At 41.7% G+C, this 26,568-nt stretch overlaps 1 protein-coding gene and 1 long non-coding RNA gene across 7 annotated transcripts in view; one reads left to right on the top strand and one right to left on the bottom strand.

Annotated features, from left to right (window-relative positions):
- Positions 1-26,568, top strand: part of dner (delta/notch-like EGF repeat containing) — a 79,811-nt gene that overhangs the window by 9,840 nt on the left and 43,403 nt on the right. The window lies entirely within an intron of this gene.
- On the bottom strand, positions 6,615-10,816 carry LOC146504260 (uncharacterized). Its single transcript, XR_014868798.1, has 2 exons — positions 7,342-10,816; positions 6,615-7,311 (listed from the first exon to the last, which is right to left on the bottom strand). It is a non-coding gene; the product is annotated as an uncharacterized LOC146504260 (long non-coding RNA).

Here is a 26,568-nt window from a genome sequence, read left to right as displayed (position 1 = left end):
TCACTGGTAGTCACTTTAACTGCTTGCCCTGAAGTTAACTCCACGTCCCGAGCGGTTATTTCTCCGATCATCGCTTGAAGTTATCGAATGTCACTGACTTTTAGTGACCTCTGGTTGCCATGTTGCTGTTAGGTGCTTCTTGTGTGGATGCTAAACAGGGTAAATATCATAAGCAATGTGATTAGAAACAACATTAAACAAATAGCACTGTCATTGACTACATATCAATATACTGATGTTAGCATTTAGCTCAATTAAACCACCACTAAGCAGTAGAGAAATTTTACATATACCCCCCTAAATCTTTTTGAAAGTGTTACAATTGGTGGTTACAGAACAGCGCAGAATTCATTATTAAAGCAAGTCATCCACCGCACTAGTCAGCTAACAACAAGCAAAATATAATACCGCTGTTCAACCTCAATCATTTCTTTTCTTTTCTTGTTCTTTTTCATACAGCCCTGGCCACTCGAGTATCTGCAGCCGCCCCCCCGGCGCACTCATCGTGAATGGGACTTTTGTGTCTGTGTCATTTGCTCTTTAATTCTTCTTTTGCCTGGCAGCAAAACTTCCACCTCCTGTCCTGGATAGAAAAGTCATTACAATTCTCCCTGTGGTTTCTATTGCGTTTCATCTGCCCTCTTTTCTATTTATATATTTAATGGAGCAGCAGCCAGTTTCATCGCTAGTCACTGTATAATATAAAAATGGCTGTGCAGCTCTTACTCAGCACTAATTCCCCCCGATTATAACCCTCACTGTGACACCATCATTTTACTGTCGCTTGTAATGATTAGTCTTGTTGTTGCTCCTGTCAACATAATCAGTGTCTGTATCAGGGGTGTGGAAAGTTTGAGTATGTGTTTCATGAGTGTGGCGTGTTTTTTTTTTTTTTTTTTTTTTAATCTTTATTTGCAAGCTACTAGCTACTCCAGCTTTAAAGTGTATAAATGATTTCTGCTGTATTTCGTTCCTTTTTGATACTGGATGATGTAAGCAGGAGGGGTTTTCCTTATATGGCCATCACAGAAACACACAGAGCCCAGTACAGCGCCCCCACCCACGACGGAGAAAGCACAAGACGGGAGAGCTCTGTATGAAGTCTTTCTAGCAGCAAAGAAAACCTCTAGCAGCTAAATACATGCAGACAAAGCCATAACTTTACTTTGAGTGGTCACTAGGACATACAAACTCCATATACAGAATCACCAGTCTGTAGCCCATCTCTCTTTCTTGTCCTGTCTATGAATGGAAGATGCAAAAAAAATGATAGCCATGCTAACCAGCATCGTTCTGCATTACTTTGATATTTGAAAAACAACCAACAGATTTCTGTGACAGACTCAGATTTTCATCTTTGCGCACAGAGATTTCTCCAGATTTTGAGACCTTTTTGATGATATTATGCTTTATAGACAGGGTGCACAGAAGTCGTCCGCAGGTGCGCATTCACTGTCAAAATAAAAGACCCGCACCAGATAAGAAGTTGCAACGCATGTTTGTGTACATAAGATTTTCTGGAGGAGGACAGACATTTGTTTAGAACTCTTAAAGATGTCGAAGAAGCTCCTTTAAGCAATTACTTTGGTGTTCCTCCACCTCCAAAGGAATGTCAGAAGGAGTCCAAACCACAAAAGAAGCGCGTATTCTCAGAAAAGTGGTTGCAGGAGGTGAGCTGGCTTCAAACAAATGATGAACGCTGAGAAAATCCCACTCTAGCGGACAAAAACAGTGCCTTTTATATGTACGCAAATGTGAGCATGTGCGTGTTGGAACTTCTTATCTGGTGCGCGTCTTCTATTTTGACAGCGAATGCGCACCTGCGGACCACTTATGTGCACCCCTGTCGATGATGAGCTATTCAAAGTCTTTGCTGTTTAATGTAAACAAACATTATGTTGAAATTGGTCCACAATTTTTATGCACAGCCATTTGCAGGTTGGTGAAGCTCTGTCAGTCTTTACTTCTGATAAGCTCTGCCTCTCTGAATGCTATTTTTGTAGTCAATCATGTTACTGACCTGTTGCCAAAAAGCCTAATGAGCTTCGAAATCTTCCTCCGGCTGTTTCTTTTTAGTATCACTTGCTTTTCCAGTTTTCTGCTGCCCCGTCCCAACTGTTCTTAGATGTGTTACTGCCACTGTTCATTCAATCCCTGCACTCCTGGCTCAGACATCAACACAGACCCAGTATTAAAAATGTATCTTTTTTTTTAATCTAACCTGTTGTTATTTGTTCATAAATTTGCTGGGTTGGACTCTATTTATAGCTTATAAATGAAACTGTGACTGCTGGCCTGTTTACTTCTGCAGCAGCTGCCTGTGACGTCTTTGTTTTTTTCCTTTTCACGCTGACTGTTTTTCAGTCTCACTTAAGCCACATTTTAATGATAGTGTTAATAACCACATGTAAACAGTTAACGCTTACAGTGACAATATAGGAGCATGCATTTGAAAACTGCTTGCCCTCCATGGTTTAGGGTAGTTTATAGGTTTGGGCTTGCAGAGACGTGTCCTGAGTTCTGATCCATACAAATGCCTTCGAAGAGAGACCGGCAGCAGAGCGAGCGCTCGAATCATCCTCTGCTCTGTTGCCCTCTATCTTCCAAAACATGGTGACTCAGTGACAGATGCAGAACTGACTCCTGCCATCTCTTTCTCAAACACAACTTGTCAGTCAGGTTTATACGACAATATGTCATTTAATGAGGCCAGCTGGGAGACACGCCACCACGCTGTGGCAAGTGTCTGTGTACTGGTGTGTGTCATGAACGTCTTCTCTCAGTTGCAGACAATAAATGCCAGCTTAATCCAAAAAAAATCCCTTCAGGACCAGTCGAGCACCTCCGACAGAGAGACGAGCGAGGCGCAGTCACCAGCCTGAGGCGTTAGACACAGAGATTAGCTCGTATTAACAGCTGGGCCCGTCTTTCAGTTGATAGGAGAGGCGCTGTGGAAAATTTGACTGTCTGTTGGGGATTGTGGTAGAAATGTATTCATCAGGAAGTACACAGATGACAATAAAGAAGTTCCACTTGTTTTTGTAGTGGAAGGGAGAGCTCTGACTCGAGCACATGCATCCAAATCAGTGTTCAAACAGACTGAAATCATTGTAACCAACTGATAATAGTATTATAGTAATAATAGTATCATATTATTGTTATTACTATTACTACTTACTACTAATAAAAATAATGTATGTGATGCTAAATTGGCTGAGCATGAATGTTGTATTGGTTGGACTGTATCAAAAGTCTCATTTTAGTTTAAGCCACTTTTAACAGTAGGTCACATGACTGTTTCTAAATTACCTAGAAAATGCTTTCTGGTTGTTATTACTATAGTTATACCATTAGATTTGGATGTCCCGAGACCACTTTTACGTGGTCTTGGTCTTGTCTTGGTCTTGCTGTCTCAGATCGACATAGTGGTCAGGAGATTTGGAGTCAACGGCATCCATGACACACAATGTAACGTTCGATAATGTGTCATGCGCAAAAGCATCAGCTCTAAGAGCCGTGCTTAGAGAGTGCTTTGTAGTGAATCAGAAGAGTCGACTCCCATTGAGCGAGAGCCGGCTCCTCACTTAATTTCCTTTCGCTGCTCAGCTCTCACACAGTGGCTCAGCTATGCTCCAATCCCTCCATATTGTGGCCAATCACATGCGAGGATATAGGATAATATCATTATGTGAAAAACAGAGAGGGTGAGAGACGCGACAGTCAAGTGGAGTGTGCGTCTGTCCTCTTAGTAAGTGAGTGAGACAGTAGACAGCGGTGAGGAGGGCTGTGCGAGTGCATCGCAAAAACACATAAATATGCCTGACACCAGTAAACGAAGCAGCATCTGGCTGCAGTTTAAAGACTTTTTTGTCTCGGTCTCGATCTTGGTCTTGTCTCGACATTGTATTGGTCTTGACTCTGTCTGTCTTGGTCTTGGTTTAGGTGGTCTTGACTACAAGTCTATATATCATACATCTTAGGACTAAGCTGTTATTTATGTTATTTAAGTGATAAAGAAACTTTTTGTCTTTAAAATTCCCCCAAAGATTGCAGGGCTGTTAATCTTGGAGGTGTTTCACATATTATTATATAAAACCTGTGAAACATAACAGAAACATCATAACAGAGTTACTGTGTTCAGCTACTTTGTGCAATCTGTTTGACAGAAGTGTTGATTATTTTAACAGTTACTGTGAAAGCTATAATTTATGACGCTGTAAATTTTCTATTTCCGACTTTGACCAGCACCTCTGATTCTAACCTCGATTCTGCAAAACCTCAACCTAACAGATCCAATGTGCCTAAATCAGGGACGCTATACTTATTTCACATTGTGGGCCACATGCTGACGACTTTGATAGCAAGTGAGCCCGAACCAGTGAAACTACATGAAAAATGTGCAGAATTACAGAAAAAGCTAGTTTATTGCCCAGAATTGGCTATAAAATATTAAAATATACATTTTTTAGGACTTTTCTGTAGACTTAATTACTTTTTGTGTAAAATGGATTGCAAATGGTGGTGCACTCCTTCATATTTGGTGAACTCCTTTCATATTTTCAAAAGCCATCCAAAGGGCCGGATTGGAGTCATTGCCTGGGCGATTCTGGACCCCAGGCCTTATGTTTGAGAACAATAGGACAATAGCAACAAGGAGATGGAACTGTGCGATACACTGTGGACAGACTTGTCACAGGGGATCTTATATTTTCTCCTCTTCCATCACTTTTCACTGAAAACCCTTTCATACGTTTAATTTTACTTTCTTAGGGCCCGAGCACTAGTGTGCAAGGGAGCCTAAACAAGCTCAAAAACTCATGAAATTTTGCACACGTGTCAGGTCAAATTCCTATTTGGTAAGATCAACTACACACCTGGGCCATATTAAATCGCTGAGCTTTTGAGTTTACGTCATAGACGCCCTATGACGTAAACTCAAAAGCTCAGCGATTTATAATACGCTCACGCTCAGCGTGGCGCCACTGTGAATTTCAATCATTCGACATGTAATCTCAATTTGCACCGTTGGCTATAATCCTCGTTGATCTAGAGGAGATTTTAACTGGTGGTTCCACACATTATATGCAACAGTGTGACATTACATCAAATGGTAATCTCTATCGCCACCTGCTGGGCGAAGGTGTTAGGCGTGGCTCAATGCGCTGGGATGCGAGGGCCCTCTCAACGCTGCTTGCAGCTATAATTTAATTTGTGATTGTTTCTGTCTAATCAGTGCTTACATACACACAAAAAAGATTTTTCACCTTCAATAAACATGACGCAACTAAAGTTTCCTTAATGATAATTAATCATTAAGGAAAATTTGCCTTGTAAAAAATGAATGTATACCAGCAGAGTACATTTCATTTGACCAGATTTCATTAAATGTAACATTTTAGATTAAAATGTTCAATTTTTACATAATTAATTTTGCATAAATTGGTAAAAATCATGGTTTTGTATTGTGTTCCTCTTCCTGTACCAAGAAACAATATGGTTTACAGAGCCTGAGTGTTTTTTCAGTTTCTGACTAAATAAATTGAGTGTTTATTTGAAGCCTCGTATCGAGTGCTGGGTAACCAGTGAGCTGTAGGGGGTGGAGGAGGAGGGTGTTGGTGGATGAAGCTCTCTGCCAGGAGGAATTGATCCAGTCTGGAGCTTCGTCTCCTGCTGATTCATCCGCCTCTAACATCTGCTCCGCTCACATCAAACGTCACTGATCAGCAGTCAATCGCTGTTCATCAGCAGGGTGCTTACGCACACCTATCAGGCTGGCCTTTTGTGTGTATGCTTGCAACATTTCATGAAATAGTGAAACAAGCAGAACAACTTGTTACTTGTTTGTTTGCAACAGTTATTGAACCCAAAAAAAGCACGTGTATCCTCACGTAGTTTTTAAATGCACAATCCATCATAAAGTAAATTAGACGAGACTCCTGTGACAGTTTAAAGATGTTCAGCTGCAAACATTTCCGCTGTGACATTAAACGGTCTTTAACCTGCCAGCTTCCCCCGTGTGATGAGATCCTGTGTGACGTCTGAATGCACCCATGTGAGAATACGGTGCAGATGATTATCCGCTAAATATCACAGAGAGCACATGGGCCTTGTGTTGTGCCTCTTGCCTACCAGCATCAAAAACTGTGTGTGATGTGTGTTGTTCTGAGGTTGTTATTAGTTCGTCTTAGTTGAAGTTTAGTCTAGTTTATGTTATCGTCCATCGTCTCTTTGTTTATTAGTCTTTTGCTGTTTATCACGTGTTATCTCCTTGCCTACGTAGGCTACCTTTGTGCCTCTCTCCTCTGTGTCCCTCCTCCTGTCTCGCTCACTCCCTCTGTCTCTCGTGTGCCAGTTCATGTCGCAACATGTTTCCTGTTTTATATTGAAAGTCTTGTTTCCATGTTCAGTGTGTTTACTTTTGTTTTCCCTGTGGTGATGTGTTAATTCGTGTCAGCTGTGTCTCCCCAGGTGTTTCCACTTCCCTCATTACCCTTCTGTGTATTTAAATCCTCTGTCTCCCTCTGCTCAGTATCAGGTCATCTGTATTGCTTCATGTCTTGTCTCATGGGTTTTTCATGTTTCTGTTCAGGTTTCTGTTTTCTCTGCCTCAAGTCTTGTTTTTTGTCTTGTTTAGTTTAGTTTCTAGTTTAGTTTTATCCCAGTCCATCTTGCCTTTGTTTTGTGGTTTTTTCCCCCTTCTCTTCCCCCTATCAGCCAAATAAACAGCTCGCTTTTTGTTATACCTTAGTTTTCTCTTTCCTGTGTCTGCTTTTGAGTCTGCTCTGCAAACAGACCGGCCATCCCGGCCGTGACAGCTTGCCTATGATCCCGTTCCACTTGTACTCCTACAATCAACTGATTTCACTTTGTGTGCTGGAGGAGGAAAACAGTGGCACAGTCTACAGCGTAGTTCTGGACACTACTTTTACTTTTATTGCACATAAGAGGACAATGGTAGAGTAGAAACTGCAACCAGGTCAGAAACAACTGCATTTTGCTGCTAACACAACTTCTGGTCTTTTCAAGCACTTGCACAGAAAGCATGCTAAGGCTAAGCTAGCTAAATAGCATGCTAATACTAAGCTAGCCAAGAGCCCAGGATGTTGTTAAAGCCGTGTAAATGCTGACCCCAGCCCAGCAGCCAGACCCTAATGGTTATCATCTAAGAGATAAGAGATACTAAGAGAAGGATCATACTTAGTATAGTGACTTGTATCGATGTGTGGGCCTGTAGCCTAAAGGTTTATATATTTTATGGATCAACGCAAAAGTAATGTAACGAGTAGTATTATAGATTGCTTACTGCATTACCTTTAAGAAAAATTTCGGGGTAATAATTACCTTTTTCAGTAAGGACTTAATTCTTAATGATGGTGGCTGCTCTCAAAGCAGCGCCAATGAGAACCCAATGATATCAATAATGGAATCAGAATTGCTAAATCTTTTTTTTTTTTTTTACTTCTAAGTATATCAGCTGCACAAACAGACCAAACAACACTGTGGCATGGACTTGTACTAGTTAAAAAGACACTATCTGTAACAGTAGATTTTTTCTTTGAGGAACAATGCCACTCTCTTCCTGTGTTTTTTAAATATTTAACTCTGTTCTTATTTGCACAAACTGAACAGTCGGGCTTCCTCACTTCCTTTGTAACGTCAGCCAAAGCCGGCTGAAGACCAGACTCCCCTGAATCATATTTGGTACTGTCACTTCAGATCCTCCCTGTCATCCTCCTCTCTCCCCCTGTCATGATTCAAGCGTGCTTTGTAGGTGTGTGTTCAGATGGTCCGGAGCTGCTCCAACAGAATCTCATTATCGTGGCTTCTAAAAGCGTTTGACAAAGCCAGTGGGAGGAGAGCGCTGATACATGTCCGGTGTTGCCTCCTACTACGAGGCCCAGTTTCATTTTCTGTGCCCTCGTTCCTCTCCGAGGGTTTCTATGGCAACAAAGCAACGAGGGGGAGCCAAAAAGATCAACAGGTGGAGAGGACGTAACATCGTGCAGAAAATGTCAAAGCTGGCGCTCGGTCTTTGTTATTCATGAAAGGGGGAACGTAACAAATGATTTGTGCCACACTAAGAGAGCACAGAGCAATCTGCACAAGGCACGAATGCTTCCTCTTGTGCTCTTCTGTAACATCCAATTTCCTACAGAAGTATTTCCTGCGCGCAACAGCTTCCCCGCGGTTACACCAACTTCCTGAGAGGCAGGTGAATGGAACGCTGATCATTTACATCTCATATTTTCATGACAATGAGAGCAGGATGTTCCACTTCCAGTGTTTCAGGGACTAATTCCCAGTGGCAGCAAGACCAGCTCCAGACCCATTTTTAGCTTCACACGAAACCACAAAGGATTTGGGCTATTTTAACATCTGCTACATACCTATTTAAAAACAATAAGATGTGACCTGAAAAATCATTTGCCCAGCTTTCAAAAGCTTGCAAGACATCTTGTGCCTTTTGATTTAGCTCCAGAATCTGCTTTGCTTTCATGCCACCGCCCGCTTAATCATGTCAGCGGTAGACGTCACCTTTCTTTTTCTTCTCTTTTTTCACAGAGTGGGTATCTTGTTCTGCAAGGAGCCCTCTGTGTATGTAGGTCACAGTGAACAGCGAGCTCGTAGATCACCACGCAGAACAGCATCCATCTCAAACAGCTGCGGCCTGAAAAAAGGCAGAGACAAAGAGTTTTACGTCAATAGCTTGATAATCGCTCACTCCAGGTGCAATCTACTACATCCAAACCAGTTTAGACTAATTTGCTGTAAAGTGTTATAAGTAACGTTCCCACTCAGTGGGAGCGTCACAGCGGGTAGTCATTTTTTTTTCTTTTCACGCAGACGGTAGTGATGAAACAGCGTGTCATACAGATATGCAGCTTAAAAAGCCAGAAGGTGGGCTTCTGTTCAAATCCAACAGTTTTCCATGTTGTGCAGCAGAGTCCGTATCTGATTTGGTGAAACTTGCAGAGATAGAAAACAGGGAGTATCAGCTTCTAATCCAGCGCTGTTATTGGTAAAATACTGGTGATGTACACACATGTCCATCTGCTGTCAGACCACAGCTGCCTGCAGCTTTGACAGCTTGTCGTTTTTCATACTGAGCAAACACGTCGGTGGGTGAACCATCAGCCTAAATGCAGTTTTGTCTCATAATAAAACTTGCCAACAGCATGCATAGATTTGTCTTTATGCCATTCTTACTTGGAGAACAAGACATTTATGTCAGCTGACGTTACAAGTTTTGTCTTCCTCCATCAGATAATGTAGCATGTCGATCAAAAGCCCACATGATTCACAAGGGCCGCACATTACAGGACATGATTGTGCAAGATCTTTGTGAGGGCTGGAGGGGCAGCACAACCGGCTTTGATGTCTGAGCTGCGGAGCTGCTGTCAGATACAGAAGTGTAAACAAGTGCCAAAATACTAAATGTAACTACAAGTGTGTCTGTTGTTGTTTTTGATGAACGTTGGAAGGAAGGAAAACGATGGGCCCAGTGCCATAAAGCAAACATTATGCATAATGTCTTAAAGTGTAATGAACCGGGTGACGCGTAGCCGCTCTGCCGCGTCTATCAGTGTGTTCAATCAAAGAGCTAAGCTTGAAAAATTAACAAGAAATGACGCAACACGTGCAATCACTGCGATCAGTCACACTGAACATAGATAATGTACTTTGCAAACTGCCATCTTTCTTCCGTCGCACCACAGTGTGAGCTACGCTCTGAGCCGCCGCGATTATTTGACTGATTTTTACAAATGAAACTTGATTCACCGCTCAGTTAACTCAGTGAAAGACGTGAAAAGATGCGAGCTTCTGCCAGTCCAATCTATCTAATGATAGACGCTGCGGCTCAGGAGGTAGAAAGCTTCATGACTGTGGAAATAAATGAGTTTACGTGGGTGTAAAGTATTGCTAAAAAAGTGCTATATAAATGCAGTCCTTTTATAAGCCATGTGATGCATATTACGGAGTAAAAGACAGGATATCACATAAATATGCACACTTGTTTCATTCTATTATAATTATAGTAACAGAGTAACTGCTTTTCCAGCATGATCACACAATGTACTAAAAATCTGTTTTTAATTAGTAGATATGGAAATTGAACTATTACTTTTTTATTCTTCATTAGATGTGTGCTTTTATTTTGCTTAGAGTCTACTATAAATCTTAATGTCACAGTAGGCTTCTTAGGAACTACTTTATGGATGACTGCACAGCTTCAAAAACCCTGCATCTTCTGACATTCTGACACTGGATTAAGCTGCCTCTGACGCCAAGCATGCGACAAGCAAGAGGTCCGCCTGAGATATTTTCCCCGAGTCAAAAAAACTGAACTCTGTAAAATGAGGTCCAGAAACCCTGTTCAAATGGATGAATCTTCATCCATCCATTCATCTTCTTCGCTTATCTAATTCAGGGAGGAAGGATACACCCTGGTCAGGCTACCAGTGTGTCACAGGGCTAACACAGAAAGACAGACAACCATTCACATTCACACCAATGGCCAATTAAGACTCACCGACCTCATCGACCTCACAAGAAGCGCCGAGAGTGCAAACATTCACCAAAGTAGCTCTCTTTGTGGGTGCTATTCACTTTAAGGCAATCGTATTGTATTTTGTATTTTAAGAAGTTTGCAGTGCAGTAAAAACAAGTGCATTTGAATATACTTGATATATATACACATTCATTGTAATGTTTAGTAAATTCATTTAAATGTTTACTGATAAATATCAAGTGAATGCTTTGATTTTTTGATCAAAGGTGAAGATTTTGCATTTATTCAGACTTAATGTATTGTTATAAAGGAGGGGTCAAAGGTCACATGCAACCTGACATTTTTAATCTTTACACAGTAACAATGTTCCCTCTAAGCTGCGCGCATGTGCAATCGCGCACTGCTGGCACGGTCTCTGCACACAGAAAATCTGCGTTGGGCACAAAAAAAAATCTAACCTGAATTGAAATTAAAATTAAAACTTTAACAATTCTGTTTTGCAGTGTTAGTCAGTAAGTGACTGGCTGCTCCCGTATGGGATTAGAATGATGCCGCCTTATCCCATAGTCCAGCCAATAATGCGATTCACATTCATATATACACAGCTAATCAACGTCAACAGGTTGTGACAGCGTCCTTATGTACAGACACCGGTGTTTTAGCTGGCAAAGCAGCATGGCTGATGTGGAATGAAGCCACAATAATAACAACGTGTACAACCATTGGAGATGTGAGCAGGACAGACGGAAAAAGTGTGGACTTTGTATCAGTTTTTAAATTGTGTTGATAGGCCACGTAAAACCAGAGTTGTGATAAAAAAATATATGCAATGTTTGGTTTTCTTCCTGAATACTATCGTTGTTTATATTTACTGCGGGGAGAAACGGTAAAAACTGCGTTTTATAAGGAAAATGCTCAAAAGCACAAAACAAAAACAACCCCCCCCCCCCCACCCTTTCCTATTGGTCGAAAAATGTACCATGTCGATCAATCAAAAAATGAAATGGCAACATGGCATTTAGTTGTTTAGGGAGGGGGGAAGTTTTAGGAGTGACGGCGTGTTTTGAGATGTGAGAGATTTGCGACGTTTAGCACAAATCTTATGTAGTTAGTGTGTAGTGTAGTCAATAGTTTTGTGTGTGTGTCAGAACAATGAGGCGACTGCTGAATGTTACAGGTGTTACAGCAGTAATACATCTCCTGCTGTCAGGCCTGCAGGTATCAGGCTGTTGTTCTCCTTTATCTCATAGTGGACAAAAATTATTTTTTGGAGTGGCACAAATAATTTGTGTGGCATCAGATTTGATGCAGAACAGCTGATTGTTCTGTAAATAGTTTGAAATGTTTATTTTAAAAAACGCCTTGGCTGCATTTTTAGGTAAACAGCTGCAAAAAACTTTATTGTAACTATATAATAACTATATAAGTAATTATATAATAGTAACTATATAATCAATTACCCAACATTGGTCATTATATACTGTATTTTGCAGACAGAGAGTTACAGGACTCTCTCCCAGACCACAGACTCATAATACAAGTCAGAGCTTTATTAAAAAAAAAAAAGTTGTTTTCAAAAATTTTTTTTTTTTAAATTTTGATTGTAAGTGGGCTAAAGCAGTTAATTAAAAGTAGTCAAACATAAATGTAAACGCTCTAATTTGATTATTTTAATAAACCATGTAACCTGGATGGATTCGATGTTGGCGTGACCACAGTGCACACGTCTGCTGTCGCTCACAGTGGTCCAAGGGATCACTCAGGGAGTTTGTGTGTTCGCTCAGACACATGAAAAATTAGAGGGAACATTGCACAGTACTTTGTATATTTTGACAATACACAGCACATATAGTTCCTAAGTTATAAGGTTTTTGTCCATTTCTGACCACTAAATAGGTAAATTGATCCCTACAAGGTTCTATCAGAATTCCTTCAAAATGATCTGAGCTATCATGTTTACAGACATTCAAACACCGCCGAATACATAACGTCTTTGGCGGAGACCACCAAGACTGATCAAAACTAAGCAGTGTTAATGCAAGGACTGCATGGTAACATCAGGTGGAGTGCATAATAAGTTTGGAAAAGGCGGATGTGGTAAAAGGGCCGGCGTTGGATCAGACATCGGGAGGAGCGTCACAACCGCTTATTCTTTAACCTTTCTGAAAAAGATAACCCAACGTTCAGGCCGAGGCTCAGACTTCTGCCTCCTTTCTCACTCTTCTTTCTTATTTGAACAAACACTGCGAACTCTTTCTCTGAGACAGTGTCAGATTAAATGATTATCACGTCTCAGCTCTCTCTCACTCTCAGCGATGCTCGCCTTTTCTCTCTCTGCCGACATCCTCCCCCTGCACTCGATTTAGTTCTGTTTGAGCATGACCCAACCCCGTGTCCTCGATCCTCGGTCGCTGCTAGGTTTACATGAACACACAGCTGCATGTGCTTCCAGATGCCTAAAATAAAAATCACTGCAAGACTGATTTAGCTTTCGCTTTTAGACGAAATCTCCAAATGAAAACATTTTTATTCTGTCTTTCACAGAGGAACTATTTCTAGACCGTCTGCTCTGGTTGTGGCTTAAAACAGTGCCGTCTCAACACTGACGCGGGGCTCATATTAAAGTCTCAGCTCATCCACTACAACTGTTGCGTTGCGAAGTGTCCTCACCGGAGACCTTATCTATCAAGCAGACAGATTGTCGCTGTAATGTGAAAAAGCTGCATATGGGAGACGTAACACCAAACAACAAAACGCCGTCAGTGCATCTGCAGCAAGAGATGTTTCGGATCATTTCACAATGAGCCCGAGAGCTCCTGATCCATTTTAGTTCCTGTCTGGTAGCATAAGAAGACAGACAACTGTGTCCTCAAGGAGAAACGTCTGAATCCCCTGCAGCCCCGGCTCTACTTGGATAGGTATAAATAGAGCCATGCAGCACCTCCTCTCTTAAATCATTCTCTTTCCACTTAGTATTCTCCTTACTCCTCTCCTCCTCCTCCTCTTCTCGGTCTCATTTTCTTGCATCAATCCCTCTCTATCACTCTGTCTGTTTTGGCTTTTGGGAAAGTTGAGTGGTAATTGTCTTTTGAGGGATGATGTCGGGCAATCATGGCAGGTTATTTAATGTCATTTGCATAGGGAGCCTGGTGGAGTAAAGTAAGCGTCGTCCTGCTGTGGGCTGCTTTTTGAGTGACACATTTCAGAGAGGGGGAAAAAAAACACACCAGAAAATATGACAAGCAAAGATGTGTAGAGATAGAAGAGAGACAAAGTGTGATGGAAATGGAAATTTATGGGCGTTGATGGCAGTTTCACCTCATTAGCATTTCCTCCTTCTCATCTTTCCTCTGCATTTACATCTAGTTATGCATCAAGGCGAGATTGAAATTTATCAAGGTGCTCGGCCATGTTTGTGTAGGCCTCATAGATTCAGATTTTGAAAGAAGGATTGCTCTTTGAAGCCACGGTGGCCAGGAAGTGATGGGGGAAGTTTGACGGAGAGGGGAAGGATGGAAGGCGCTTTGATGTGCAGAAATAGACAACATTAAAAAGCCCGCTCACTAAAACACAACGTGGGCTGTGTCCTGCGTCTCCGGACATCAGCTTAGGTAAGTATAAAGTGCAGATAGTTGCACGTGGTTTTTATGGCAGATATGATTTTAGAAACTGTGAGCCTATTGTGCTATTGAGGACTGCACAATCCAGGGTGCCATTTTTTTGGGGTTTTTTTTACTCAGTGAACATCCATTGCGTCCATGCATGTTTCTCTCCTCCTGTTAGAGATGGCACTTCATCAATAAGCGTGCTAATTAAGATGCATCACATGGCTCAGCCTGATATACACAGATATAGCCAGAATATAAAACAAGAAAAAAATCAGTTTCAGGCCCTTGAATGCCTCCCATAGATGGAGTAATGTCTATTTTGAGCACTGAAGGGCTTTAGTGGTATCAACAAACAGCTGTGAGTGAATGAGTGTAATTTATCTTTCTTGTGCTACACTCCCCCAGGCTTTACTGTGAATAGTAATATTGTTTGGTTTTTTTTTCGGAGGCTGTACAGGATGTTTGTTTGTAACATGATTGTGTCCCCTAATGGATTTTGATCTCGTCATCACACGGGGCCGATGACCTAAGTGTACAGCAGCTATGATCAGGGGTTAATGTGGGCCGGAAAGACGTTCCTGCCCTTCGATTAATCAGCAGTTAAATCTGATATATTACTGTTGATCCTGCCGTTGCTTCCAGTGACGCCATATTAGGTTTTTGATTCATACCTAATAGGAAAATAATGCCATCTCGCAGTCCGGTAACATCCAGTTTACCTCCCCTTTTTCTTCCTTTCTTTCCTTTTTTCCTTCTCATCCCTTTGATGCGTTCACGGAGTGATATCGATACAGCTGTGGCTGCGGTATCTAGGTATTGGATCCATATTTAACTGGTTACTGGATTATATTTGTGTGAAATATGGTGTTAAATAGCTCTTTTCCTCACACTGCAGCATTACACCTGATCTTATTGTCCTCCCACCTGCCAAATCCCACTTTATCTCCTGCCTGTAATCAATATTCTCATATGAACAGTGCCTCATATGATTATAAAATCTACAACTTTAAACTGAATACTGAAACCACTAAGACCGTTTCTGCTGGACAGAAACAGTTTATTTCACATGTCAAAATCTTTCTCTTTATCGTTGAGTTCAAATTTCATTGGTCCTTGAGAGAAATATATGGAGACAGGTGCTGTTTCCGCTGCAAAGTGAGAGTCCAGTCCTAAATAGCAGTAAGGAAGCTACTGATAGATAGATAAAAAAACTTTATTAATCCCTCGGGTAGGTTCCTCTGGGAAATTTGTTTTTCCAAAAAGCACAGCACCGACAGAAGTTACAAAGTTAAGAATATTATATATATATATATATATATATATATATATATATATATATACACACATATATAAATACAAAGACATATATAGATAAAATATACAAAGGGGATAAATAGAATAAATAGGAATAAAAATAAAAATAAAAATAAAAATACAAGTGAATTGCACATTTCAAGTATGGAGTCTATTGCACTGCTGATTATTAACAAAAAGTATTGCACAAAAGGTATTGCACAGTGAAGAGAAGAGGCACTACAGCTTAGTTGTTCCCCCCTCCTTTGTCCTCCTGTTTCCCCTCCCTCTCCCCTCCAGAGAGGAGTTAAACAGTTTGATGGCGTGTGGGACAAAGGAGTTTTTAAGTCTGTTGGTTCTTGTCTTTGGGAGAAGCAACCTGTCACTGAACAGACTCCTCTGGTTGTTTATGGCCGTGTGCAGAGGATGCCCAGCATCGTCCATAATGTCCAGCAGTTTCTTTAGTGTCCTTTTCTCTGCCACTGTCACCAGAGTGTCCAGCTTCATGCCGACCACAGAGCTAGCCTTCCTGATCAGTTTCTCCAGCCTGGATGAGTCCTTCTTTGCTGTGCTGCTCCCCCAGCACACCACAGCATAGAAAAGTACTCCAGCAACCACCGACTGGTAAAACATCCTCAGGAGCTTCCTGCAGATGTTAAAAGACCTCAGCCTCCTGAGGAAGTACAGTCGGCTTTGGGCTTTTTTGTACAGGTGCTGAGTGTTGCATGACCAGTCCAGTTTATTGTCCACCCACAGCCCGAGGTACTTGTACTTGTTGGCCACCTCCACCTCCTCCCCCTCTATCTGAACCGGCAGTGGACCTGCTCTGGACCTCCCAAAGTCCACAACCAGTTCCTTAGTCTTTGAGGTGTTGAGTTGCAGGTGGTTTGTGTGACTCCATGCGACAAAGTTCCTCACCAGACTTCTGTACTCCTCTTCCTGGTCATCCCAGATACACCCCATGATGGCTGTGTCGTCTGCAAACTTCTGAATGTACTGTACTGAATGAACTGGTAAACAAATAAATAAACAAACAAAAACATAAATAAATATAACAAAGTAAAAATTCAAAAATTGTTTTGCATTGTATGACTGAAATGATTTACTTGAGGAATCTTTACTTAAGGGTTACATATGTGATAGGGAAATCACATTTTGGGAGGGGCTTTTGCCACCCAGTGCCCTCCCTCTGGATGCACCCCTGACTTTGATGCCAGGGGTGAAGACATTAACAGTGGAAGTGAATGATTCAGGATTACAGGGTCTGACTGCATCTAACTGCGATAGATGAAGAGTGGATCACCTCATATGTGGGCGGAGCTTTACAATTCATACACATTCATCTCCTTTGTCAGGCACAGTGGAAACAGAAGCAACAGGTGGAGACAAAAGCAGAGCTACAGAGAATGAATTTTGTAGAGTTTTGTGCTGTACAGTTATCCACCTCAAAATGAACCATAAAATAATGGTTTTGAAACACCCGAGGACAGTGACACAAGCTGTAAACAACTCTGACATATCATCATCTTATTAAATTGTTATGACAGCCATTCTAAGAACCGCTTTCCCTAAAAACAAACTACATCTTACTGCTTTCATAGTAATTAAGAGAGCCAGTAGCAGCCAGGTGATGCTAAGCACCTGATCATCAATAATTGTGTGCACCTCTGTAAAAACAGAGGTTTTGGTAGTTTGCAGGTTCTGAGAATTCAGATGAGTGTTAACACACAAGAAGAAAGGCATCAGAAATTGGGACACTTGATTGCACAGCTTAAGTTCACAAAGTTTTACCTGAACAAAGCACAGAAATACTTCTGGATCACTAACCTTTAGACGGATGATACTAAAGTGGAGATGTTTGGGCTTAACACACACCACTACATTTGGAGAACATACCAGCTGTCATGCATGGTGGTGTACTGAAGTATTCTGGAGTCAAATCTCAGGCCATCTGTCTGGCAGCTAAAGCTTGGTCCAAACTCAGTCATGCAACAGGACAATGATCTCCAGCACAGCAGGAAGAATCAAGGTGCTGCTATGGCCCGGTCAATGTTTAGACCTCAACTCAACTAAAGTGGTTTGGCAGGACCCTGAGAGAGCTCTGCATAAACAAATACCTGCAAACCTCAATGCACTGAAGCAATGTTGCACAGGACAGACAGACACATTGATATTAGACTGACACAGAAAACAATCATGTCAAAGCTAACGAATCCTGTTTTTCACAGGACTGTACGTAATCTGCAATATTAGTAACTACCAGGTGTGCTGAATTGTGGAAAAAATAGATGACATACCTCTGACATATGTGTATCTCATATATTACTGTACCTTTAACTTCTCTCATACAGTAAAAGCTGAAGCTGCCCATGGTGTCAGTGAGATCACCACCTGTTCCTGCTTTAGCTCTGTCTGAGGCTCTTCAATCATCCCACAGATAGCAGAGCTGACAGCTGACATTTTTAATTTCAGTTTAACTTCATAGCTAAAATGGCTCAAGAGATAAAAGCTTGTCGGAACAAGCAGGCAAACACAGCACCCTCTTGGAAGTGCATGCAAATGAAGATGAATACTCTTTCTGACCAAAGAGAGGAAGGTGCTGGAGCTGAAGGTTTTTACCGCTGGAGCTCTGAAGCTCACACGGACTGCAAGAAGCACATATGGGTATTGATTAGGCTGTGTTTGGGAGCAGATGAACAGCCTTCATTTGCAGCTAAGCTCTCGTTCTCTTCCCAGACGATAATTTGATTCATGTTGTTGTTGTTTTTTAAGCCAACACAAAGTTCCTGAATTAGGTCACTGATATCTTTTCTTTGGCGCTGCAGGTCTTCTTTTTCTAGTATGGAAACATCCGACCAGTCACCCCCCGCCCCCTCCTCTGTTCAAGACTGTCGCAGGAAGGGGAAAAAGTCTCCAGGTGTGAATCTGAAAAGTGTCTGTGCTGACAGCAGAAGTGATGAGGCTGGATCATGAGGGGGTTTCATGCTGGGTGGTTTTCTGACTGATGGGTGTAATAAATCATAACAGCAATAAAGTCTGCCTGGAATACTGACAGGAAATCGCTGAACTCCTAAGGCAGAAGCTCAAAACAGCGCATTACAGCGTCTTTGAATATTGTTAAATTGATATTGTTGACAGGGCGGGACAAGGGTGGCGGAGTGATTACTTTTTCATTTGGAAAAGTGGCGAATAAATTTGTCATTTCTTCCGAAAAATAATCTCACTCGTCAACTTTTCGGTATCCTCTTACTCTAGTCAGACAGAGCAGTGCCGGACACTTGACAGCTTGTCAGTGCATAACATGACTTATATACAAAGACACACTTATTAAAGACTAACACTGACAATGAAGAGGAGATAGCTGGGGTTTCACCTGACCTGATCAGTTTATGAACTGCGGGAAGAATCCAATTTGTTTGGCATGCCAGCATGGCATAATGTGAGGTGAACATTGTTATGTTAAACAGTGAGGTAGTCTTAAAGGAAATGATTTACTCTCATATTTGAATTTGTGACAGTGTAAAACTGAAGAACTGAATCCTCGGAGAAAACTGACACATTACATCATTTAACACGAAGTATGTAATGTGCAAATCTCTATGTACATACTGATATTAATCTTTAATAGGTGTGTCGAAATTGAGAGCAAACAAAACAACTGCTGTGTAATGCCCTCCGCTATCTTAGTTTAATTGGTCACATGACTGCATCACATGACTAACATGCGTCATCGTTTTAGAAAAGTCTCCGTTTCGCTGTCCACACTGCGACGCAAAAGCACCGTTTTCAAATGTGTGCATTTTCGAGAGCTTTTTCAAAACGCTGTGTTTTCCATGGGTGAAAACGCCGTCTCAGTGTGGACAAAAGGCCAAAACGGAGAGAAAACAATGTGTGAAAACATGTGGACGTAGCCTTAGGTTGGTAGGGAAAAAAGTACACGCTCTTTGAGGGTGAGGGGTTGCTGGAGGTTGCTTGGTGTTGATAAGTGAACCTGGTCGTGCAGAGGTGTAAGGTACTGCACTGAAAATCTCCTTACAATCCGGTCTCTAAGTCTGATGTCATTAGCCGTTTATGGGTCCAAACTCTGCTTCAGTTCCCAAACTCAAACAAACACTGCGGCATCACTGCGAGTTACAAACTAAGTTCTTTCATCTTTAATAAAATGATCAATGTGGCTGCTCTACCAGGTGTAACAATTAAGTTTAACATTCAGGAATCCATGAAAACATAATTTGTGAAGTTTAACGGAGTTAAAAGTTAGCAGAGAGTTAGCTCACTAGTTTCCATCTAAAGATGATATAGCTGACTGACTGAGGGATTTCTGAAAATTCAAAACGTACAGCTTTGCTATCAGTTATAATAGCAGACATAAACAGTGTTGGGCAAGTTACTTTAAAATAGTAACTTAGTTACATTACTAGTTACTTCTATCAAAAGTAACTCAGTTACTTCAAGTTACTCGTTACTTTCAAAGTAACTAGTTACTAGGGAAAGTAACTTTGGTTTTACTCAGAATTCTCTTGTTAATGTGTTGCTTCCATAACTTTGCCAGTCTTCTAGCTTGCTTACTTGCCACAAGTGCACTGTGCCACCTACCAATAGAAAGGAAAAGATAATGTGCATATTTCCACGAGAGAAATCCCACGCCTGGACCGTCGTTGACCGCCGCCATGATTCTAGCCTACGTCACAGCGTCATGTGCGCTTTTTACATCCAACACAAAAACTGCAGTCGTGGTGCTTTGATTGTACTCATAACTCGGAAATTCTGCCTTCTGAATAGGAAGATGTAGGCAACACCAGACTGCAGATGAGCTGCATACAGGGCTGGACTGGGACAGAAAATTGGCCCGGGCATTTTGACTTGAGACTGGCCCGCCATTATAGGAAAAATCATAAAGCCTTTGAATGAAAACAAACGCTGTTGTGACAGTGATGTTCACTGTTTTGATGGTATATATGCACCAATCTATCAATCGTTTGTTGTAAGATTCAGATAATTATTTTTTAAAAGCTAGACATTTTAAATGAGAATAAGAAAGAAAAGTATTTCCTTGTGCCCCCCTCTCCCTGTTAATGCCCTACCTGGCCCCCCTGGCAAACCTTTGCTAGACCCGCCCCTGCACAGTTACCAGCTGTCAGCTACTTAGAAAAGGATCCTGGGGTTATCTGTCTCTCAGAAACAGTTCATAACTTCCCTTCAACTCATTCATGTCACCTAAAAGGTAAACCTGTTTCTCCATCACCTGTTCAGCTCTGATGATTCAGTAAGGACATCTCCTGGTTTCATCTTCATGTTTCCTTCTCACCAGATAACCAAACCGATATCATGACCAGCAGCTTTTTTGCAGCTGTGGCTCCAGCAAACATCAGCTGATACTAGAAATTAATATTAAATAAATTCTAACAACAGCTGATCAAGCTTAAACGTGCTGCTGTTGTTTAGCGCGACATCGGCTGGTTTCCTCTTTCTGGCGCAAAGTGGGCGATAAACAAACAAGAGAGCCGATCAGCTGATCTTTGATCAGTTTTCATGATTGAAGTAGAAACAGGAGAGAGAGGGGGGAGAATGAAAGAAGAAGAGGCAGCTGTGCAGCAAAGACACAGAATAACTCCAGCTTTGTGTCTTTTTCATTGTAGCTGAATTACGGGACAAAGTGTTCCTTTTCACCTCAATAAGAAACGCGTAATATTTTCTCTGAATACCAGACGGGACGGTTGGCAACTCTAATAACTTATGAACAAAATAAAGTTCAACATCATTAACTTCATAGCACCCACCCAGCTGTATAGAAACTCCGTCATGCTAGCTAGTACGCAGTACGGAAAAAGTCAGAATAACGAAAATAAACTCCACCTAAACTTGGTTTATATCTGACCCAGATAGACTGCAGCTCATAACTTCTTACCTGAAGTTCAGTTCACACTTGGACCGGCGGCCGCCTCGGGTCTCTTTTCCTTCTGCGTCCCCTTTCCCTCATCCACCTGCTGCCTCCACCACTTGCTAATGTTACAGAATCTGTGGAAGCTCCGCGATAGCCACCACACGAAGTAACGAGTAACGACCGTATCTAAATCCCAGTAACGACTAACGCGTTCCTGATTTTGGCATAATAACTAGTTACCGTGCTCGTTACCACAATAATAACGTAGTTACTGTAACGCGTTACTTAATAACGCGTTAGTCCCAACACTGGACATAAATGAAGACAGAAAACTAAACAGTAGTAACATTTGTAGGGTTACTGAAGTTGGGCTAGCTGGTGTATCAAAGTGTTTCGTGGTGGCTAGCTACACAGCTATGGTTAGCATAATATAAACACATTAGCAAAGTGAGGCTGGAGGATGAACGCTAACTTATTTCCACTCGATAAAAGTTAAAGTGAGGTTTCCCAATGGTTAGGGACAAATGTAATCGCATGGCAGGATGCTATAAACGGACCAAACTTAAGTCAGGAGAACAACTGAGATAATCCATCCACAATACGAGGTTAGTCATTAATATATTGCTGCATGGGCTGGGCTGTGGTTACATTGCAAGGTTTTAAAAACTGAGCTTTAAAACGTGCTGCCGAATAGTGGTAATAAAAGCCCAGAGAGGCCGACAGCGACACTGACTTTTTTAGGGGCTTGTTCAGATTAAATAGAACAATATACAAAGCATTAAAACATGTTAAAAACACAACAGCCTTAATAAACGCAGAGTAGTTTGGATCCAGAAGCAAGGTTCATACGTCATCACTTAACAACCAGATTGTTTTGGTTGCTAACAGGTTTTCACGGTTTCCCATAGTTTGCATGGAGGACCCCAACTTGTCTGCATACAACTGCTCCCCAGGTGGTAGTGAAACTGAAAAGTGTGATGCAAACAGGAAACAGAGAACGTTCACCTTCAAAGTTAAAGTTGCGCTTCTTTTTTTTTTTTTTTTTTTTTTTTTTTCTGTTTCTTACCCAATGGATTTATTTTGCCAAATGGATCATCATGGCATTGCCGTATTGGTCCATTTGATCGACCTTTGTTTTTATTATTTATTTTATTTTCAGTTGTTACAGACGGGACAGACGGGACAGACATGAGTGAGGGATAGGAAAGGGAGAAAGAAAGAGGAAGGAAAAGAAAAACAGAAGGGGAGAGGGACAGTGAGAAAGGGGGGAAGAAAAAACATCTCCGGGATCACCTGTTGAGAGAAAAAGAATAGAAAACAAGCAAAAAAAAATAAAAAACAATGCAACACACAACACCATCGCATTAATCTAGCTAAGTGTAAACAGCAGTAAATACTAAATATTGAATGTTGTTGTGCAGCACGCAGGACAGACAGCGCACAATGTGCTTTGAAGTAGCAGCCAAGAAAGGTGTGATTTAAGTCTACGAACAGTGAACACCCGTGTGCACACCTGTGTGGATCGGCGCGCTTGTATTCAAATGGTTTCCCCATGTAATGGTCTGCTAGAGGATGTAGAGAGCCATAGCCCCGTCCCCCAGGGCATGAAGCAGGCATGGAGGAGATCCAGGCCCCAGACATCCAGAGGCCCCAGAGTGCAAGAGCCCAAGGAGGACCACCGGAGGGGCATCCGTGCCACCTTCATGGGAAGGGCTGAGGATCCCCAGATGAGGGGTCACCCAGTAGCCACCGGGCAGAAGCTAGAGGGGGCTGCACCGGCGTGCCCGCCGGCTCTGCCGGCAGCCAGCTGTGCCAGAGTGAACCGAGCCGCAGGCACAGAGGCCGGAGGCCCGAGGGCCCCCCGCGCCCCGGAAGAGGCCTGACCGAGCAGCAGGCGCCAGGCCCCGCCAAGTAGTCACCGGGAGTGAGCTGGTACATACCTGAGCGCCCAGCCCCGGACACCAAGAACCACCAACGCACCGACCCCTGAGGGCATCAGTCACCGGCAGGGAGTGTGGTGAGGGGAAAGTTGCGCTTCTGAAACATGTTGGTAAGGCAAAACCTTTACTTTGATAGCAAACGTTATTAAATCTTTTCAAGTTTCATGAGTGTTGGGGAGTTCGCTGACGAGTACTTGAAAAACAAGTCTGTGTCTGCCATGCAAACTACAGCCAGCTCTGGCAATGCACTAGTAACCAAAGCAATCACAGTGGGGGTTTTGGTGCAGCACCCGGTTGTTTGCAGTTGATTTCATGCAGTTATGTCCAACAATCACCAGCTAACCAGTCAGGGAATACAAATTTTTCTTAGCTGCAAGATATTGTCAAGTCCTTAGCAACCAGTTTCTAGGCATGTGTGACTGAGGCATCAGTTTGCATTGTTAAAATTCAGCAGGAATTACAATTACAGGCACCTGAGTCAAACTCTTAATCTTAAACTTAAGCTGGATTCTGTCTTTACAACTCTACAAAACACGTGTCTAGTTTAAGCCTTTTCATCTTCATCATTCAGTCTCTTTATCAGAGATATTTTGCTTTGTGATTTCACACAGTGAGACTAGATTTTCATACAACTAGAACATTTTATCTTCCTCTTTAGCTTTTAAAGTAAAGCAGAGGATTTACTGTGCTTAGTCATATTAGCATTTTACCACAGTGTGCTTGTTTCATGGATATCTAGCCTCACATTGCCTTCATATCACCAGCAGAGTTTATTTAGCAAACATCACGGCACCATTTTTATATTTCTTTTCAAGTTTTTACCAAATATAGACTTAAAAACAAGGCAAACATGTTATTCACAGGATTAGAAATTAACACCAGCTAAAGGCCCAGATCCTAAAATATACAGTGTAGCTGTGACTCATCGAGTTTTTCACTTTTTCGACAGTTTCTCTGCAGCATTTCCATCAGTTTATTGTGTTACAAAATGGGTGAGTGATTAGACTCTCTTCCAGAGATGTTGATCCTCTTGCTAACGTGGCCTGTTAAAATAAAAATCACCACTTTTCTGCCAAGGACAGGAGAATTTAACGCAGTTTTGCGTCATGAGAGAAATAACTAAAAAGACTCAAACCGAGCTTAAACATTTGAATTGTCTGCAAGACCCCACATGCTTCCTTTTCGTATATTCTGATTAGGAGGTTTGTTCTTTCTCGTCTATCTTTTATTAGAAGACAAAAACAAAGCTCCTTCTTGTGTCCAAGCCATTATCCTGAGAGGTATTCAGTATGGGCTCAAGAAGTCCTGTGTCTTCATAACATATTTGTCTGAACTGCTTTCCTGCTCCCTCGTTTCTCGGTTTGCTTATTTTATTTTATGCCTCATTTGGTCTGTTTTTGCTTCTCAGCTGTATTCCCTCAGTCACTTGGCTCATAAAGCAGGAGTTCACCGAAGAAGACATTTCGAGGCTTTCTGTCTGGACAGCGGATCCAAAGCATCCAAGCCAGAAGAGTCATGTGAAGTGAATTTTTCACTTGATTAGGCCGATTCAGCGTGTATCGGCTTCATGGATTTCGGCCTTTTTTGTGCCGTGTGTACTGCATACATTGAAAAACACTTTTGGCCCAAACCTCAGAAGAGAAGACTTCAGAAAGTACCGCAGGGAGAAATGGGTCCATTGAGGGATGATTTCCAAGTATTATTTTGTCACTATCATGAATTAAATATTTTGTTTTAGCTGACTTGCGGGTGCTCATTATGCACCGCACATTTCATATAAAAATGACTGCTGGCTACATGAAAGTTTAATTTGGTTCATCCAGCTAATTGCTGTGTGATTGATTATATAATTACAAACTGTTTGTTGGCTGTTGCAGTCACAAAGCTCTGGTTTTAATTCCCCAAACTGCGGTGATGCCGTGTGTTTCACAGCTGTCCGTCTGCAGCGTATAGTGCCGTAAAAGCTCTGTCTGCGTTTGCGGTGCTAAGTACACGGCCTGAATGTTGCAGGGTTGTATTTTCTCCTCAGCCTCATATTCCCTGATATTTGTACTGATCCTCTGAGATTACACAATGCAGAGAGAGCGAGCGAGAGCCAAAGACACTCTAGTTTTCTCTCTGTAGCCTTAAATTCAGCTAACAGCAAATGCTCGACAAATAACGCTTCTTTCTCAGAAAGAAGATGGATCTAGTTCAGGTGCATCAATTTTTATCTATCTATCTATCTATCTATCTATCTATCTATCTATCTATCTATCTATCTATCTAACTGGCGCAGCACTGAGGCACTTCTGTGTTACTATCTTACATTACAAATAAGGTACGGAAGTCTACATAAATGAAACTTATTATTTCCTTTTTGTGATAAGTGATTCACTTGCTCTGTTGGTTGATAATATTCTTCACGTACGTGTTTCAGTCGTCCTTTTCGGTGTGATTCGCGGAACAAAGTGAACCCTTAAAGTGAACCCCTGCAGTATTGTCATCACCAGCCACTCGAATGAGTCGCACTTAAACAACAAGTGGCCGATAATAATGGTGAAATGGAGCACTCGGTCAGTTGTTGGCATTATGATTCGAGGCTCACATTAACTTGTTGAACTCTGTTTAGTTAGATTACATTTTTGAACTTAAACCCTTGAAAAGAGTGATTAAAACCACGAGGTAGCACAAATATTCCCCTCAAACCTGAATGAGATTAATAGTCTACTAAAATTCTGCTTCACATTATAAACTCGTCAGACACTTTATTAGGTACACCTTGCTAGTACCAGGTTGGATCCCCCTTTTATCTTCAGAGCTGCCTTCATTTTTTTGTGCCATAGATTCAAAAAGGTGCTGGAAACTTTGGTCAATGCTGACATGATAACATCACACCTGCTTCACCTTCCACCACATCCTAAAGATGGTGACCGTGGAGGTCATTTGAGTACACTGCAGTCACGGTCACGTTCAAGAAACCAGTTTGTAACACAATGTTCAGTTCAGCCTCTATGTTGCTACACTGACTTGAAGGATTACGTACTACTCGGTTATTGCACAAAATAATTTGTTGAAATCCTGAAAGCTTTGCACTTTTCGTCCAAAACCACTTTGCAGCATCACTTGTAATAGAGTAGCTGTTGAGTTATTATGCTTGATTCTTCCTTATTGCATCACCTTTTCAAATAACACCCATTGCCCTCAAACACAGCAAGCTGCATAACAACTCAGCGACTCAACTCGGCCCCCTGGTTAGAGCGAAATAACAAAAGCTTTGGAACATTTATTAATCTGTGTTGAGTCTTTTCATACTCTCTGAGGTCAGAAGGTACAGTAGCTTCATATAGTGCA

This window comes from Neolamprologus multifasciatus, chromosome 14, assembly GCF_963576455.1.
Source record: "Neolamprologus multifasciatus chromosome 14, fNeoMul1.2, whole genome shotgun sequence".
NCBI classification, from domain to species: domain Eukaryota; kingdom Metazoa; phylum Chordata; class Actinopteri; order Cichliformes; family Cichlidae; genus Neolamprologus; species Neolamprologus multifasciatus.
Note: the sequence above shows the minus strand (reverse complement) of the source record. Positions and strands in the feature narration are given on the sequence as shown.